The following is a 20,448-nucleotide window of genomic DNA, read 5'->3' as shown; positions in this document are numbered from 1 at the left end:
AACAACCAAGGACTAGTGTACGTATATTTTTATATACTTTTTACGGTAAATAATACTAATATTGGGCAGAACAAATCTTTCCCATCGAAGACCACATTAGTTTTGACGCCATTTTGAAAAGTTTGATATCAAAGTTTTAAATATGTTAGTTTACACATTGAAAAAACGGAAAGAGAAACTTGAATTATACAATATTTAGTGTTTTATGTTCAATCATTGATGTATAGATCAGTAGACTTTGTATAGTTAAGCCCTATGGCACCACATTTGTCTTTTTCCATGCTGTATGTTGTATGTTAACGTTTCGCCTTTGTAGATTTTTTTTTAATGAAAATGAATGCTCAATTACTAAAATAGTTCTCTCTCTCTATAAATAAATGAAAAGTGTATGAAATTTTTTTTCGTTGTTAAGTCGGATAATAATGTTTGTACCGAATATGGTTTCTTTGTTAATACAGACAAACTTATATCCGGTTTGAATACATGTGTTCTCGAAATGCAACTTGTTGTACTTTTGGACTTCTGGAACTTTTTATGATGTAACGACAGGGTAAAAATGAATTATTTCTCCTACTAAATTACGATTAAGTCATCAATATTTAAACAAAAAGTGGCCGCAATCTCAACTTATCAGATTATTCACGAAGGACATCATCATCGATGGAAATTTAAACAGTTAAAAGAGAGAATTCTGACTATTGTAAGCCGCCTTTATTTGGCAGATAAAATTAGAAATTATGAAGAATCATAAGAACAATTTAAATAGATTGTCTGTAACTAGAGTACATATACATCTTACAAAGTCATAGCACAACCCTTATTCATATGCATAATGATGATATGTATAGGGAAAATGTATTGGTTTTAAAAGTACTGTCTATAATAATATAACAGCTGTTTAACAATCAAGTGATAGATTTTAAATTGAAATAGTTTACTGTTCAAAAGACAAATTTCTCATGTGTGACCTGCTGAGAGATTTACTGAAAATGTTAAAAATAATAAGCCTACCAGATGTACAAATATTGATCATTTTTGATAGTATTTCAAGTAATGCAAATGAATCATCTGAGTAACAATCATCAGTCATTGATGGTGGTCACAACATCATAGAAGTCTAATTGTAAAAATAAGTGAATCCTCATTTGTTTGAAATTTTTGTTCTCCACAAGGGGTTTTACCATGGCGGCCCGCCATGGTTAAATTTATGTGCGCCATGGTTAAACAAGCTGCGCCATGGTTAAAATCGACGACCGCCATGATTAAATTTTTCTTGCATTCAGTATTGACACTTTATTTTTAATGACCTGAGTAGTTAATTGTGTTTATGACTATGACTGCATGCATCTCGAGAGAAAGCGGACTGTGCTACACAAACGGCTTATTACTTGTTGTTTTTTGCGAGTAGCCGTTCGGGGAACACACCACACAAACACAGTGGTTGATCGGCAATGTACCTGTATACCGTGAAGTGTGACAATTGAGAGTCAATCAGCTGATTATCAATATCTTTAGAGTAAATTTTCCTGTACACATGTAATTTCCTATCCCCTTGTATTTAATTTTCAAATTCCTCTTGCTCCGTTTTTAAATATTAATTTGTTATCTTTCTGACAAAATGGACACAAACTCCAATCACCAAGTATAGGTTATAGAGTTACCTCCCGTTTTATGAAACGTCGCGTTGCGCTATTTTTAGCACTGGAGCACATGGAGATGTAAACAATGAAGGAAAATCAGCGAAAAATGCAGTGTAGAAAGGGGGGGGGGGAGTTAAGAAAGGACATAACAGAGAAAGCACTGTTAAAGTTATCTCAAATTTATGCCCTTATAATTAAAACTTTTGATACTTATACCATCAATAAGTTTTCGAAGACCATGCAGTTGAAAAACTCAGGCAATGTTTATATGCCTGTGCTTGTTCGTTTGTGTCTCTGTAACCCTACCCCCCACCCCAAATATAAGATCTACTCCTTCATCATCTTCACTGTAAAAAGGAAGAAAAGGAATATATCAATAAAAATTTTCTTCTTAAGAACAGCAATGCTAATATGTGTCATATTAATTCAAAAGCATCCTTCGAAAGTGTAGAATTCATAATCCCCCACCCCACTCCCCACCCCCTTCCCTCTGAACCACTTTTATATATAAACTTTTAAATACTGAACTGATTTATGCTTTTTCCTACCCGAAGTGCTCAGGTGAGCAATGTGGCCCCTAGGACTCTTGTTTATTGTTGGTCTTATAAGTGAAATCAGAATGCAATACAGTGTAGTAACTGTACATAATATATTCTTTCAGAGAGAAGAAAATTGACATTAAAGGAGAACCAGTAACTAAAGATGTATGATGAATCAAGATGTGATCATGTGGTAAGTGGTAATTAATTCAATCATAAATAGGCATGTATGACAATTGCATTAAAAGAAAAGAACTTGATTCCAATTTTAATTGGAATGTTGAACTACCAGCTGCAAACTACAACAGGTTAGGCATAATAAAAAAAAATGTTTGTTTACGGTCCCCCCCCCCCCAATATCTAATAGCCAACCCAAATTTTTTTTCATTGTAAAAATCCATAAGTCACTCATTCGTCAGTTTAACTTTTACATGCATCTTAATTTGGTCAAGCGTTTGAATCGAAAGCACTAGAAATAGTTAGTGCAACATGGAGTTAAAGAAGGAATACAAGAAAGTTTTTTTCATTGTGTGGTAGCGGTAAGGCACTTGGCAAGAAAGATATTGTCTATCGCCTATATGGCAAGCCCAAACAGAAGTAAAGCTGTTTTGTATTTCAACCAATTCATGTGAATTTGTGTATAAAAAAATTCAATAAAATAAAAAAAAAATCCTACCTACCAACCCTATTTTATTTCAGCATGTAACAGTAAACATACTTATTTTTTTGTTTGGCCTTATGATATTGTATGGCTTGGAGTCTTTTTTCACTTCTCTATAAAATTTTCTGTCTGGATGATATCTAGCATAATATACACCATGCAGTGAGGATTTTAGTTCACCCGAGCTAAAAACTCGAGTGAACTTTTCTGATCACCTTTTGTTTTGTCTTTTGTCCATCAAACTGTCGATCCATCAGTGAACTTTTCACATTTTCAACCTCTCCTCAAGAACCACTAATTTTAACCAAGGTTGACACAAAGTAAGGATATTTTAAATTGTACAGAGGAAGCCCCCCCCCCTTTCACCCCAAGAGGAAATGATCAACTCTTTCAGATATTATTGATATGATCATTGTTGAGCAACTTATAATTTTGTATCCTGTAGACTTTATTTTAAGAATAATGAATATTTGTTTAAGAGTCCTTTTGTCAAGGTTCAAAGTTCAATTAAAATTATTTTGTGGTACATGTACATGTATTTGAGGATTCGAGATATCAGGAGTAAAATATTTAAAGAATACTTCCAAATTACTTCGACATATCTATGGTATTAGAGATGCCAAAGTTCAGCTGTATGGCTATGCTAAAGTAGTAAATATTATAACTTACTAAAACTTTCTAACATTGAAATATGTTAAATGAAACAAGACAAAAATGAAAAATAAAAATTTACTGGTTTCTGGCTGGTCAGTATTTTGATGACTGTAATTTCTAAAATATTCAATGAAACACTTTGAAGCTTTAACTGTAGGGATATGTTAATATACTATAAGGTAATACATGTATTTATAAATGAGAAGTTTTGAACAAACATTACAACATGCATGTATGTGAATTTGGGTTAAAAATTGGTTACCGGTAATGGCTATCACCTTAATTTTCAATGACATAAAACAAGATTTAGAATGTAGGTAAATAATACTAGTATGTGTCTGTACATATGATATAGCATATAGAACTTGTACTGAATGTTGATTAGCTAAATCTTGAATGGCTGATATGTTGGTCGTTTTTGATGAAATTTAGATTATTTGTATGTAAACTGAGTGTACATGCAACATGAAATTATTCATAAGGTATTAAACATGATTAAAACGTGTATGCAATGCAACATATGATGAATTCATATTGACTTGTATGGATATAGCTTAACATGTATGTGCATTGTTTTTTAGGGTCCTGTTCTGCTGATGCTATGAGATGATCTGTCTGTCCATCTGATATCACTTGTCCTGAGTATTTTTTCTCCTCTTAGCCCAATCTCACTCAAATTTAACTCATAGAGTGCCTGTGGATGGAGGGTAAAAAGTGACCTTGGACCAATTATCAAGGTCAAAGGTCAGTATCAAAACACACTATATATCTTTATTTAAAGTCCTTGTCCAGAGCATAATTTTTCTCCCTTGGTATGATCTGGCTTGTGTGCCATGGGATGAAGGGTTTTTAGTGATCTTTAACAAAATTTCTAGGTCAAATGTCAATATGAAAAAAAAAAAAGATTTGTAATATCCTTGTCCAGAGCACATTTCTCCAATTCACTCAACTAAAAGCAGTGTTCTACATGTACGAGATGGTCACATTCTCAATCATACCTGCTTTAATATTATTCTGGCTTAAAACCTTACTATGTAATGTTCATTATTCGGATTTCATGTCATTAAATTTAAAGACTGAAACTAATTATAATCACTGATATTGGTACATTAAAGAACATTGAGTGATCTTGTAAGATTTCTAAATAATATTCAAGCATACAATTCTTACATCAAATAATAATTTTATATGAAAATATATTGCAGATCGCAGATGATGTGAAGAAAATACAAAGGAAGCTGATGTTGAAAGACGTATAGAGTATTTAATGAAGTTTTTATGAATGGACTTAGATGTGAAAGACTACTTCATTGTGTACCAAGATATATGATTTTATTTATTTTGATATCATTTTCAAATAATGTTTTTGCACATCAAATGAATAATTAAACATATGATTTGATAATGCTTTTTCCTTTTTATACATTTTCTTGATAGATTTTGAAAAGAAAACACAGTTTACCAAGGAAATTAATAATATATATTTTGATTTAAACCTGCTGTTCTCTTTTCACATTCTAGACAAGAAAGATTTACCATGGAAAATACAGGGATCCTTGAGCTTCCAGTTGCTTGTCAATCATTTTTCGAAATTGAAATGCTCAACCTACCCTGTAGTTTCCATGGTATGGAAACTATTGCACCACAATTACACATTGCTTCTCGTCTCAGAAAAATAAGGGAATCTTGAAGTTTCCCAGTAATTTCCTTTTATGAGACACCAGATAATTCCACCAAGTTTCCATCACACGGAAACCACTACGCTCCAATTCTATATAGTTTCCTGAGTCACGGAAACTTGAGGAATCAAGAGGTTTCCTCTAGTTTCCGTTCATGGGAAATCTGAGGATTCCATCGAGTTTCCATTCCATGGAAACCACTACGCTCCGATTCCACATAGTTTCCTAATTATGGAAACCAGTGGAATCTTCAGGTTTCCCATTATGGGAAACTACATGGAGGCTCGGGAAACTTCAGGTTTCCTGAGGTTTCCGTGGTTCGGGATACCTTATGGAATCGGAGCGTAGTAGTTTCCCTGGTACGGAAACTTGACGGAATAACCTGGCATCCGCTGCGGAAACCACTAGGAAACATGATGTAAACATGAGGTTTCCGTGTGGTTTCCATATAGTTTCCCATGACGGGAAACTGCTTATTTCACCCAGTGCTTCAAATAATAAAAGGAACGACCGGTAGAGACGGAAGCAGTACATCAAAAATGAACTTCGATCCCGATATGGATCGCTATGTAATTGAGTTCACACTCGATCGGGATTGAAGTTCACTAATTACATACTACTGCAAAGGCATTTAACTTATGTCGAGTTACGAAGTTTAGATTCTTTTTGATGTTGACAGTTTTATTTGTGAACATTTATGTTGTTGTCAGGATAGAAAGTCCAGATAAAATTTTGTTTTTATGTCATTGTTGTATTTATCAATAACATCACGAATCAAGCACATGTAATGGACTTTATTTAGTTTTCAAGTTGACAGTATTGTATCTTTATTGAACAATTTTCGGACAAGTGAAGTTGAAGTTCGGACAAGTAAATGACTTGGTCACTTGTCCGCATGGACAAGTAGGGAAAAAAGTTAATGTCGAGCCCTGCATCTGACACCTTCTACTAACCTAATAAAAAGCAAAACGTACTTGTAATCTACAATATAGAAATACACAATTTACCTGTAGTTCATGTATTTAACTGATACATAGAATATATTTATCATATTATGAAAACAAGATGTGTTTGTGAAACACTGATGCCCCCGTATGGCAATTTATAGCAAAGTTTAAACTTTCTCAAATGCAAATCAAATATGTTGCTACCCAAAGTAAGGTCTCGTCTCGAGAAATATACCTGTGAAATATGAAAGCCCGAGCAGCAACCATTGAATAGATATGGAAAAGGTTAAAGTTTTTTAAAAGTAAGTCAAACATCAAGGTCAAAATTAATGGTGCCCAAGGAAAGGCCTTCTCACAAGAAAATTCACATGTAAAATATGAAAGCCGTAGCACCAATCGTTCAAAATTATAGCCAAGGCTAAAGTTTTTCAAAAATAGGTCAAACTCCAAGGTGAAAAGGTCAAAGTTGTTGGTATCCAAAGGAAGGTCTCGTCACAAGGATTACATATGTGAAGTATAAAAGCTGTAGCACCAACCGTTAAAGTTTTTCAAAAGTAGGTCAAACTCCAAGGTCAAAGGGTCAAAGTTGTTGGTATCCAAAGGAAGGTCTTGTTACAAGGATTATATATGTAAAGTATGAAAGCCCTAGCACCAACTGTTTGAAAGTCATGGCCAATGTTGAAGTTTTTGCAAAATTGGGTCAAACTCCAAGGTCAAAGGGTCAAAGTTGTTGGTATCCAAAGGAAGGTCTATATATGTAAAGTATGAAAGCCCTAGCACCAACTGTTTGAAAGTCATGGCCAATGTTGAAGTTTTTGCAAAACTGAGTCAAACTCCAAGGTCAAAGGGTTGGTATTCGAAGGAAGGTCCTGTCATCAGAATTACATATGTGAAGTATGAAAGCCCTAGCACCAACCGTTCAAAAGTTATGGCCAAGGTTAAAGTTCGGTAAAATTTGGCAAAACTGGGTCAAACTCCAAGGTCAAAAGGTCAAATATGATGTTACCCAAAGGAAGGTCTTGTCACAAGGAATACATGAGAAATATGAAAGCCATAGCTTCAACCAATCAAAAATTAGGGCAATGATAAAGTTTTTGCGGACGAATAGACAGACGGACCGACAGGGCAAAAACTATATACCCCCGAATCTTCGATACGGGGGCACAAAAATACATGCTTGTGGACTACCTTTGGTGTTTTCATTATGAGGTTTTATGAAGTTTTTTAATATGGCAAGAACTTGTAAATGTAATGAAAATGTATTTAGAAAATTATGTACAAAATGGTCGGTTTGCTAATCTGTTATATGCTCATATAAATTTGATGAAAAGAATCAATTCAAGTACATGTAGTTGTAAAAATGAAAAGTATGATTTTGAACATCTTGTGATTAAACAAACATGTTTTAAGTTGCAACTTCATTTAAATTTCAAAAACAAACACATAATGAAAATTTTGTTTTATTTTCTAAATTATTTCAATAGTAATATTAATTTTGAACTTTTAACTCAAGCTTGTTCTCAGGTTGTAGTGTTGTGATCTGAAATACAAATGTAAAACAATTAAACCACAACAAAATAATAAAAATTATAACTATAAACTGTATATACTGTACAAAACATTTGTAAATATTAATTGCATCCAAAATCAACTACTCTAATCCAGACAAGAGGCCCAAGGGCCTTAACGGTCACCTGATTACAATACAACAATTTAGAGGATCCATAAACTGATTAATAAAGCTTTGTTGCCCAAAAGCAAGAAAAAATTGTATGATGAACATCAACAAAATAATTGGTCTAGTATCTATCTGCCCCCTCCCCCATTTATCACTATTATCATGCAGACTATTAACAAAATTTCTATTATTTAACCCCATATTATTACTTCTCACATTGGCCTCTCTTGGCCTGTTAAGAACATTTAAAAAGATAAGTTATTTTTGTCTCATTTTTATTCATCTAATATTTCCAAGTCATTAAAACTATGAAAGTACTTTTTTAAATTTAATATACAATAAATATTCTTTCATAATTCTCTTATTCTAATAATCTTTCAAATACATTATTTACATTGATTAATTATCAAAGGTGAATGACAAAGGGGAATAACTTAGCTCATCAGAATACAAGTTAGTAAAGCCCTGGCCAGGACCAGAACACTTGACTAAATGGTCCAGGTGTTCAAAATTCTGGTAAAAATACCCTTGCATATTAAAACTTTTACTCTGTTTGCCTCGAACATCCCCAGAAGCATAGAAGATTTTTCAAAGAAATGCATTTTCACTATATTATTAAATAAATAGAGCCCCATCCTTACACCAGAACATCTGACCCATTAGCCATGAACTCAGAATTCTGGAAGAAGCACCCTTTCTCATCATAACTATACACTTGTTTCTTTACTTTATAACTAGTAGTAGAAAAAAAATTATGCATTTTCACTATATAATCAATAGCGCCGCCCCCCCCCCCCCCCCCGAACCCCTGACCTATGGGCCATGAATTTCACAATTTTGGAAGAGGCATTCTTCCTTATCATATCCATGCACTTCCTTTGTTTGAAAAATACCCAGGAGCAGAGAAGATTTTGAAGAATGTATGCATTTTCCCTATATAATCAATAGAGCCCAACCCTAACACCAGAACCCCTGACCCAGGGGCCATGAAATTCATAATTTCTGAGGAGGCAGCCATGCTCATCATAACTTTGTACTTAGTTTATTTAATATCCAGGAGCAGAGAAGATGATTTTGAAAGAATTAATGCAATTTTACTATATAATCAATAGAGCCCCGCCCTAACACCAGAACCCCTGACCCAGGCGCCATGAAATTCGCAATTTCTGAAAAGGCAGCCATGCTCACCATAACTATGTTCTTAGGTAGTTTATTTGATACCCAGGAGCAGAGAAGATTTTCAAAAATTAATGTATTTTCACTATATAATCAATAGAGCTCCACCCCAACATCAGAACCCCTGACCCAGAGGCCATGAAATTCACAATTTTGGAAGAGGCAACCATGCTCAGTATAACTATGCACTAAGTTAGTTTATTTAATACCCAAGAGCAGAGAAGATTATCAAAGAACTAATGCAATTTTACTATATAATCAATAGTGCCCAGCCCTAACACCAGAACCCCTGACCCAGGGGCCATGAAATTCAAAATTTCTGAAAAGGCAGCCATGCTCACATAACTATGTTCTTAGCTAGTTTACTTAACACCCAGGAGCAAAGAAGATTTTCTAAGAATTAATGCAATTCTACTATATAATCAATTGAGCCCCGCCCTAACATCTGAACCCCTGACCCAGGGACCATGGAATTCAGAAATTTGGAAGAGGCAACCATGCTCATTAGAACCATGTACATAGTTTATTTAATACCCAGGAGCAGAGAAGAAGATTTTCAAAGAATTAATGCATTTTCACTATATAATCAATACAGCCCCGCTCTTACACCAGAGCTCCTTATCCTGGGGCCATGAAATTCACAATTTTGGAAGAGGCACTCTTGCTCAACATAACTATGTACTTAGTTAGTTTATTTAATACCCAGGAGCAGAGAAGAAGATTTTCAAAGAATTAATGCATTTTCACTATATAATCAATACAGCCCTGCCCTAACACCAGAACCCCTGACCCAGGGGCCATGAAATTCACAATTTTGGAAGAGGCACTCTTGCTCATGATAACTATGTACTATGTTAGTTTATTTAATACCCAGGAGCAGAGAAAAAGATTTTCAAAGAATTAATGCATTTTCACTATATAAGCAATAGAGCCCTTCCCTAACACCAGAACCTCTGACCCTTTGGCCATGAAATTCATAATTTTGGAAGAGGCACTCTTGCTCTTCATAACTATGTACTTAGTTTATTTAATTCCCAGGAGTAAAGAAGAAGATTTTCAAAGAAATAATGCACTTTCACTATATGATCTACATAGCCCCACCCTAGCACCAGAACCCATGCCCCATTGGGCCATGAATTTCACAATTCTGGTAGAGGGCTCAATGCTTATTACAATCATGCCAACAGTTTGACTGCTTGATGTCCAGGAGTAAAGAAGATTTTTAAAGATTGCATTAATTTTAGTGGTTTTAGCCCCACCGGCACCCCTCAGGCCCCAGGGGGTAGGGACCATAAAATTCACAATTTTTGTTGCATTTCATCCATAGATGCTATATGCCAAATCTGGTTGAAATTGGTTAAACGGTTTCAGAGAAGAAGCTAAAAATGTTCATATGTTAACACACGACGCACACCGCACGACGACGGACGAAAACAGATAGCAATAGGTCACCTGAGTGACTCAGGTGACCTAAAAATTCAGAGTAGAAATGTGAGAAAGATTTTTGCAGTACATGTAATATTCAAAACTTTCTTTTAAAAATATAGTTGAAAAAAAAAATACATTGCATATAACCTGTTAAACTGTTGTAAGCACGACCAGTGCCTCGCTTTTGCCACGCTCCATCAACACTAACAGTTAACTTGCCATCAATCCTATAAAGAAAACACAGGCAAATTAACTAACAATAATTTGAATGAAAAAATTCCATACGTGTATATGTAATAGTTACATGATGACACGAGATGATGCATACAAAATATCGTTGAGTTATTGCACGCGAGTTTGCAATAACGAAACGATATTTTGTATGCATCATCGAGCTGTCAATCATGTAACTGATTTATCCCTTGACCCTTCATTTGACCTTTCCCCATATTTGGTATTGTCTTTGTATCAACTAATAAAGACTCTGAAACAGAACCACGTGATAGTCTTAACGTGAAGGGTTTTGGTATCCAAGGTAACGATTTTCCAAATTTGGTAATTTTCGTAGTACTGTACCACGTGACTAATTTTTGAGATAATCAATTCATTTGTTCTATGATTTGACGAAGATGACAGAAGGAGTTCAGAATAACGAATTGGAATTAAACGCCGTTTTTCTGCAAGCCTACGACGAGGATGATTTTGAGTTGAGTCAGGCAGTTCAGATGTACGAACTACATGTAAGTCAATCTGATTTAAATGGCCAAGACTTTGGGAATTTCGATATACAGAATTGGTGTTTGGAAGCGTTTCCGGTATTAAAACAGGAAAATTTTACGGAATGGACTGAAAATAATACTACTACTAGATTCGGAAAACCTGTCTCGGCTACTGAGATAAGTGCACTTCAAAAAAAATCAAGAAAGTAAAAACACGCGCCGTAACACTTCATGGGCAGTTAAAGTGTTCAACGACTGGAAATCTCAGCGTAACCAACAGCAACTTGATTTTAAAATCATTCCCGAAATCCTCACAAGTACACACCAAGAACTTACGTATACTTTATCATGTTTTGTGATTGAAGCCAGGCGTGCAGATGGTTCCCCCTACCCCCCGAGAACTTTATATCAAATCTGTTCCGGTATTCTACGGTACATGCGAGAGGAAGGCGTTCATGATATGAACTTTTTAGATGTCAAAGATGCTCGTTTCCACGACTTCAGGAAAACTCTAGACGCGCGAATGAAGGAGCTAGCATCCCAAGGAATAGGAGTGTCTATAAAGCAAGCGGATCCGTTAACGCCGGAACAAGAAGACGTCCTGTGGGAGAAAAAATTACTGGGATCGCATACTTCAAAGAGTTACATTAACTGTATTTTATTACAACTGCAAACTTTTTGGACTCCGTGGACTAGATAAACACCGAAAATTAGAGGTATCTCAAATCAAATGTGGCGATTCTGATGGCAAGGCATACATTGAATTTTGTGAGCGCACGTCAAAGAATTTCTCCGGAGGATTACACCAGAGAAACATTCTTGCCAAGACGATACGCCAGTACTCAGAATCCGGTACACTCCGCAGTTTGTTTGATGTTTATTCGTCCTAAATTTCTCTGGTGGGGGAAGGATCATTCTATAGACGACCACTCCCGGGACCCGAACCACGTTTCGGAATCCAGCCTATAGGGGTCAACAAGTTGGGTACAATTATCAAGACCATGTGTGCCGAGGCAGGGTTTGTGGGGAACTTTTCAAATCACTCGGGGAAACGGACCTGTGCAACGACATTGTTTCAGTCCGGTAAGTCAAGATTTAGTTAAATTGTCTTTATAAAAGGAGAAATATTTTATGTTTGATGACGTAAAAGTATGGTAGTTATATCGTGTACGTGACTTGAATTAATAATTTCAATATTTATTTACACTATAGGTTTTGAAGAGCAACAGATCATGGAGAGAATGGGGCACCGTAGTTCCGCAGTTAGAACCTACAAAAGGCAATCGGAGCAACAACTCCTTGAAGTAAGTCGAGCAATGGAGCCACCCCAAAAATCCCTGAAACAGTGTGACGACGTGGAGAAGGAGAATGCCATTATTATGACTACATGAGATGGCATATATACCAAGGGAGACATGAAAATATTGAATTACCGAAGACATTGATAATTTCTAGATGTTGCTGCTACTGAATACAAACATTTACAAAAATAAATGCTTTTAAATTTACAATCGAGATTTTATTTTACTTCGACATAATAATGTTACATACAATCTAACTTCTTCCTTTAAATTCTTCCTGCAGGTTCCTCTGCCATTTCAATAAGATGGAGCACAATCTCACGTTCTCTGCGCTTGATACTTCCAGGTGTTTTTGTTGGGATGTTTAATGCTGAGGGTAAACTGTTGACATGGGTCTCCCCTAGACCTGCATCTATCATACCTATAGTAATTTTTTTTTACGTTTTATCAAATTTCTATTACACTAAATATATAGTTTCTTTATGAAATTTCTCTGCAGGAGTTTCAATGTCAGCCATTATCAGGCTTACCTGCTGCCAACTTTGTGTTTACGTCCTAGGCAATGCCACCGGCAATGGTTTTGTGTCGACTGCCAGTTGGAACCTCATTTAACAATTTACAGTCTTCAAAGCAGCATCTGATCATCAATATATGCCCCAATCCAAATTTTCTTTCACCAACGCAGTCTTTTAAATGAAGGACATTGCCACATACTGTAAACAATCTTTTATTCGCGTGCGAGAAATTTTCGCGAGAGCCTCGTCATCGCGAATATTTCTCGCAGCGAACCGGTCCTTAAAGTCTCTCTTTCTATTAACAACAGATCCAAAAAAGGCTTGATCGCGAAAATTAATCGTCGCGAACTAGTTTACCCCCGGTAAATCGCGAAATAAAGTCGTCGCGAATAAAAGTAGGTTTACAGTAATTGACAAGCTTTCAATCCATCTGCCAAGGTCCTTATAGCTATATTAATTTTTATTGACATGTAAAGCCATATAAACGTTTTTTAACTTATCTAAACACTACATAAACCAAGTAGTTTATTTACAACATCGCATTGTGGAAATACAGGGTAAGATCTAGAATTCAATCGTAACATGTACAAGTAAAATAAAAATTTAACAGTATCGTAATATATTATTTCATGATTTGTGCTTACCTAATTCAACAATCCGTCTTCCTACCCGTCATTCTTCCTCCTGCAAGTTATCATTTACAGTAGTAGACGTAACTTTAACCTGCTGACTGACAGTGGCGGTCGGACTAGAGTTACATGTAGCATACCAGTGATCATGATCGTGACTACTTATTGGTACGCTCTTATGACATGTATCAACGGGATTTGTGGCACTTTTTTTCTCCAGCGTGTTTCCCTTCCCTTCTCCTTTTGAATATCTTTCCCTGTTTACAATATTTTTCTTTATTCTTGCCCACATTGACAAGTGCGCGCCATCGGCAACTAAAGTCGGGGTCGTAACTGGATGTTAAAAACACCACATAAAAGTCGAACCGATAGTGTTAAATTATGATAGTTTTAAATTTAATATGACATCTCGGAAAACGAAAGCGTAGTCGGTTGAGGTTCCATATTCATCTTCCTGTTGTGACGTACTGCGAGTATAGACCTACTTTAACTTATAAAAACTGAAACCAATGAAAAAATTAATCAAATTCTGTAAAAGAATCATTATCATTTCTGAGTGAGGCCAAAATTTTTTACAGAGGCCAAATTTGAGGCCAGAACCAGGTTGTTCAAAGGGTGGTTAAATTTAACACAGTGTTATCTCTGTGTTAACTAGTGTGTTAAAGTTAACCACATGATTAAGTATTGTTCAAATGTGTGTTTGTGTAAACAAGGTGTTAAATCTGTGTTATATTTAATCCAACTACGGTAGGTGGATTAAAAAGGTAACACAATGATTAAATATAGCCGCTAATTTCCTTATTCACACGCCTCGACCCAGAAAACAGCGTGTTTTTCGACTACACGCCAATTTATACGGTTGGTCTGATAATGAATTAAGAAGGTACAGATTTGATCAACGTGGCATAGATTTTACTGGGGAAATCATCAAAATGATTTAGAAAAGCAACTAAAAGAAACAGCGCACTACGCGTCCAACATCAAGTCATGATAGCCTTGCTCTACCTTGCAACTGGTAGTTTTTTGGGAGGTTGTCGGATACACGCGTACGTTAGGTACAATTAATAGAATACAGTACTATACTATATAAATGTTAAAAATGAAGTTTAATTAAAGTTTTAAAATAATAATAACACAGTGCATGGGAAATTTCATGGTTACGTGTATATACTGCATGTATTAAACGTAAAACGCGGATTAAATAGTATTTCCATAATGAAAAAATATACAAATTACTCAAATTTGAAAAGGGGTTTGACAAAAGTACAGTATCTCGCACCGTTAAGAGAGTCACAGAAGCACTGGTTGCTAGAACTGATATATTTACAAAATGGCCTGACGCAACAGCAAAGTCTTTGATCAAAACAGGCTTCTATCGGATGGCAGGTTTCCACAGTGTAATCGGGTGCATTGATGGGACTCGTGTACGGATCCAGGCCCCTCCACACGACAAGAATTCCTTCGTGAATAGAAAAGGATTTCACAGCATCAATGTCCAAGCTGTACGTGACCACGAAGGTATCTATCAATGACCTTTCAAAAGCCCCTTGTATCATTTTCGTTCGATGGTGTTTTTTTAATGTCATAAAATGTCATAATTTCTAGATACAATGAATTCATAGTTAAAATGATATATGCATGTATTGTAGATTAACCTCCCCTTCAAAAAATAATGTGGCGGATCCAACTATTGATTATTTATTTCACTTCAATCAAGAATACATCATTGTATTGGGACTGATAGGTGTACAAGAAAATAAATTCAATTTCATTTTTATAAATCAAAATTGAAAAAGAGATTTATATCAAAATAAAGTGGTTGTACGTGTCTGCAAATGAATATTAAAAATATTTTTAAAAATAATTAAAGTCAAACAAATATGCCTTTCTTTCAAAGAATCTAGTCTTGATATATTTGTTAATTGATATTTTTTATGTATTTGGTTTCTGGATTTACAACATAGAATTTATAACATGCAAGTACTTTCACATGGAATTTTAAGGTAATTAAAATGGGGTCCTATTAGTTATGGTCCCTGATTATTTAAAATATATAAAATTGACCTTTGATATATAGAAAAATTTAGTAAAGCTAAAGTAAAATTGAATTATTTTGCACATTTATCAGCTCCAATCCCTACTAGTGCAAGCTTTGAAAAGAAATTCTGAAACAAACATGATTCCTATATGTGTTCAGCAAACCAAGTACACGAACGTGTACGTGTAGCGGGGATTCCCCCGGAAATGTGTGCATTATACCATCCGCAGTACAGTTAAGGCAACATTTTCTATAAAAAGGCACCAAAAACGAGACACTTTTAGTTCAACCGTCTTATTTTTTAGCATGAAACTCTATCTGAAATATCTTAATGGCTTTATGAAGAGTTTGTCCATCGCTTTTCACATCGGTATTTTTTGTCATCATGTGACCCTCTAAAGTCACGTGAGCTCCGATTTTAGGTCAAAATATGAAATGTCAAATTTAACCAAAAAGTGCAAGGGCAAGGCAAACAATATTTGAACTGCACAAGGTTTCATTGTGTCCCTTGGTATCTATCCTATCGAAAAACTGATGCTCATTCAGTCAGATTTCTGAGATATTTAAGTTAATCATTGAAAAAAAACACCAGTATTCAAAAATAGGGTATTTTTCATCATTTAATCGGAAATTTTAAATTGCCTAATGAATTACAAAGAAATGAGCATCACTTTTTAAAAACTATACAGTAAAATAAAGAATTTAAAATAAAAACCTACCTCTTGGGTTGTCGCCTTGCCCTTGCACTTTTTGATTAAAAATTGAAATCTTAACCCATTCATTCTAAATATAGTTTTCAAACGCATCATTGACCCAGCATGGGAGATAACTCTGTGGTACTTAGTAGAGTTTGTGCACCTCGCAAATTTTAAACAAATACCTACGGACTGCGCTGGGCTTTATTTCACTAAATCAAAACGGTATGCATAAAAAAATCTTTGACTTTACTTTGTTTTGTATATCTTCGTTCTTTTATACGCTACACAAGACGTATTTGACACCTACCGCATTTCCTCCGTTCGCCTAAAATTTGCCGCAACATCCATCATGTAAATAAATTGGAAAATGCCCATGGTTAAAAATATTGAAAGATTCAGTCATTTGTAATAAAAATAAAAAATAGACAGCCCCTATCAATGATTAAACATTTATTCTTCCTCAGTAGAAACACAGAAAAAATATCTCCAACAGAACTTAGGCCTAGTAGTTTTTTTTTTTTTTTTTTTTTTTTTTTTTTTCATATGTGACTATTTTAGTTATCATGTAAACCTTCAACTGTTTATGGATTCTAGACTACGTTAAAAGTTTTAAGAACAGAAGGAAGGGATTGGGGTGCTTACTCCAGTATTTAATAACCTGTTTTCCTTTCTACAGATCGACCCCCCCCCCCCCCCAATCACCAGTTTGCCTCTGGCTCCTTTGATACCATATACTTACTGGCATGTTAAAAATAAATTAATAAACAGTGTTTACATCAGGTTTTACTTATTTGGGTATTGTAGCACAAATCATATCGGCGTAGGGGGGGGGGGGGGGGGCTTTAGTCTCATGTTTTTGAGTAATTATCAATCAATGCGCAAACAAGATAATCATAGTAAAAACTTTGTAATACGGAAACAGATACTCTGTTAAAGAACAGGTGAACACAATATACATACTGAAATTTAGATCTTGTTGTACCCCAAAACACGGACAGGCGCATACCAGAATGGAAGTGAAATGTACGCAGAGAACGGCTGGGGTCCCCAGTGGGTCCAGATGAGGGCCCAGAGGCGAAGTCCCTGAAAGCTCATGGTTTTTACCAAATATTTCATTCAAAATCATGCCATTTCGATTTTCTTTAGAAAATACAAGACATAGTAATATTGTTTTTAACACAAAGTTAAATACTTGAAGTCTTCCGTGCAAATCTATTGTACATGTAGAGGCTGAATATTTTTTTAAAAGATATATTGGTATCATCTTTCGGCAACAAATATAATCAATAATTTCAATTTTTAACAAAAATAATATTTTAAATCATATTCTAGTGGATCACAGCATTCAACGGTTGATATTTTCTCCAAGTTCTTAAAATAAATTATCAATGTGTTGTAGAAGAATTACAAATTAATGAATGTTTTATTTGGTTTTGGCAATGATTTAATAAAACATTACAATTTTTTAAAATTTATTTTTAATAAAGACATGGTAATATAGAATTTGAATTTGAATCGAAACAGTATGAGATAAAATAATTTGAAACACAAATATTTGCTGGATGGTATTGATATTTTTTCTCTTCTCACAGATCTCTCCCTTCCCTCCCCCCCCCTATTTTTTTAAATTTGTAAACGATGTGTACGCACCTGCGTATTTGCGTATAAGCAGCTATGCGCCTGTCAAAATAGATGCAAGTAAGATACTCAAATCTTAACAGCCTTCAAACTTACTTTCACACCATTGTACTGTTAAAAATTCAAAGTATAAGTTATCTAGAAAATTTATTTAATTAAAAACAGCCTTTCAAATTCAAAGACAAGCTGTGAAGGGATTTCTGAGCAGGTGCAAAATATTTCAAACAGTCCACAGTTCAAACAGTTCTTCTGGATGAAATCAATTCTGAAAACAAAATGAAATACCATTATGGAAGGTTCATTGGTGTTTTAAAAAAGTGATACTCAAAACAATGCATTGAGTAACATGGAAATCATATACATGACTCTACTGTTTTTATTATCAAAACATTTCAATAATCTTGCTAGGAAAATGTATGGTTTAGAGCTTATATGGAGCATACCTTTTTATTTTATTGGTGGAAACACTTGCTGCCTGAATGAATTGTTCAAATTGTTTGGGAGTAGCTACAACACAATATATATGTAATAAGTGAAATACATAATGATTACTATTGTAGAATGAAATGACATAGCATTGTACAAAACAAACCATGCTATACTATATTATCTGAAATTCATAAAATAAATGGAAACAAACTTTTGATACAAAACTTTTCTGGGAAATTGAAACCTATGACATTTGCAAAAGTAGAAATGGTAGCTATACTTAATTTAAGTAAAAAAAAAAATCAATATACTAGAGATAACATTTAATTCTTTCACCTATACAACATTTAAAAAAAATATTTAACACTGGCATACTATAAAATTAATGTGAAATGCTTTAGTGTGATCATACCCAGTGGAGAAATTGATGCATCTATTTTGATAGTTCTAGCTGATGTTAATGCTAGTTTTAACCAGTTCTGTGACAGCTACAATGACAAAAGAATTATACATATAAACAGTACATAAATACATGTATATACATAAGACTGACTTAATGTACATGTAGTCAGACAAATGAAAATTTAAACATTTTATCTTCATTAATGTAGAAATTCTACAAATTTACAGCCTAGTGATATAGATAGTAAAAGTTCTATGATGAATTTAAAATATGAAGCACTGGTAAAAACTGAAATCTTAAAATTCACATATTTTTGATTGCCAGAGGTAAAAATTAAAATTTATAGGGTCTTACACTCTTGTATGTACAGTGCACATACATTGTACACTGTGCAGTTTGACTTCACAAATACACTGCAAGTGTGACTGCATCTAAATTATACTATTTGATATCATGACGTCCTGTGCTTATATTATGTTACATGTTTGTACATGTATGCCAAAGGACAACATCATTGCATATTTAAAAGTGTGGAACTTTCATAATGTGTGTGTTTTTGTGTATGTGTGTGGGTGGAGGGGGGGGGGGGGATACAGACAAGGCACTGCATTGCAGTTTGTGACGGACTGTAGCAATACATCTTATTGTACATGTTCAAGGTTATTTTACATCGATGTAAAGAATAGTATGTCTACATGTTAATACCTATGCACATACACACCTTAATGAACAGAAAGGGACCTAGGGAGGTAGTGCGGATCGTCTCAGTTTTCCATGATTTCCCGAAATAACGTCATCATCTTCTCATCAAAAAGATAAACAAGGCCCAGGTCTCTTATTTTATCCCTATTCTCTTTAAAGATTGCCTGATTGTTGCATTTATCCACTGCATATCTCAGCTGCTGTCGCCACGTTTTTAGATGTAAACAACATTCCGTGTCACCGAGTGCAAGCGCTTGGCTGAAGCCGAATGCAGCCAAACGACACAATAAAAAGAGAATTATTTCGAAGACGTGTTGTTACTATATAAGAGAAAATCACTAATGTTTATTTATTTAAACCTGAAAATTCAGACATTCATTACAAATTCTCGCAATCATCATTAAATAGCTTTTTTGAGCTCTATTTCCTTATATGGATCTATCAAGGCGGAGCAACTGTCATGACGTCAAACCTCATTATGACCTCATTACCATATTATCTTCATGTGTAGCCTTAACTGTACTGCGTCGGTTTTGCTATTGACGAATTTCTACAAGTGAAGATTGCCGAGTACACGTAAGTCCAATCTTGTAGGTTATATTTCCTTGTGTGCTGTTTATTATCATTAAAATGTGTGTACTGCTTACAAAAACGAGTTGAGCACAATTTATTAATTATTTCTCTAGACCAAGTCACCAACACGTGTTTTTAATTCGTTTCTGTAAGCCGTCATCTTCATAGTAGATATACATGTAACATTAATTTGACATAATGTCATGTTTTACTAAGACACCTATAGACAATGTTAAATTGCATAAACATCCATAAACAATTAATCAGTTGTGCACAACAAGTGTTCCAAAAAATAGAACTGAAAGTTCATAGAATTTTCTTCCCAAACACTTCAAACACAGAAAAGTCCTCAGTTATGAAACTCTGTCTTGCAGACACTTGAGTAGATGCGTCACACTTTC

General features: G+C 34.6%; 1 long non-coding RNA gene and 1 pseudogene across 1 annotated transcript; both read right to left on the bottom strand.

Annotated features, from left to right (window-relative positions):
- Positions 1-5,300: 5,300 nt before the first annotated feature.
- Positions 5,301-17,397, bottom strand: LOC133186480 (uncharacterized; annotated as a pseudogene).
- A 711-nt stretch (positions 17,398-18,108) lies between these two features.
- On the bottom strand, positions 18,109-18,814 carry LOC133187215 (uncharacterized). The gene is made up of 3 exons (XR_009721149.1): positions 18,782-18,814; positions 18,384-18,447; positions 18,109-18,205 (listed from the first exon to the last, which is right to left on the bottom strand). It is a non-coding gene; the product is annotated as an uncharacterized LOC133187215 (long non-coding RNA).
- Between the last annotated feature and the right edge of the window lie 1,634 nt (positions 18,815-20,448).

Source organism: Saccostrea echinata, unplaced genomic scaffold (genome assembly GCF_033153115.1).
Source record: "Saccostrea echinata isolate AGI-Se365-2 ecotype Australia unplaced genomic scaffold, CSIRO_AGI_Sech_v1 ptg000014l, whole genome shotgun sequence".
Classification (NCBI taxonomy): Eukaryota; Metazoa; Mollusca; class Bivalvia; order Ostreida; family Ostreidae; genus Saccostrea; species Saccostrea echinata.
This window is presented reverse-complemented; position numbering and strand designations above follow the sequence as displayed.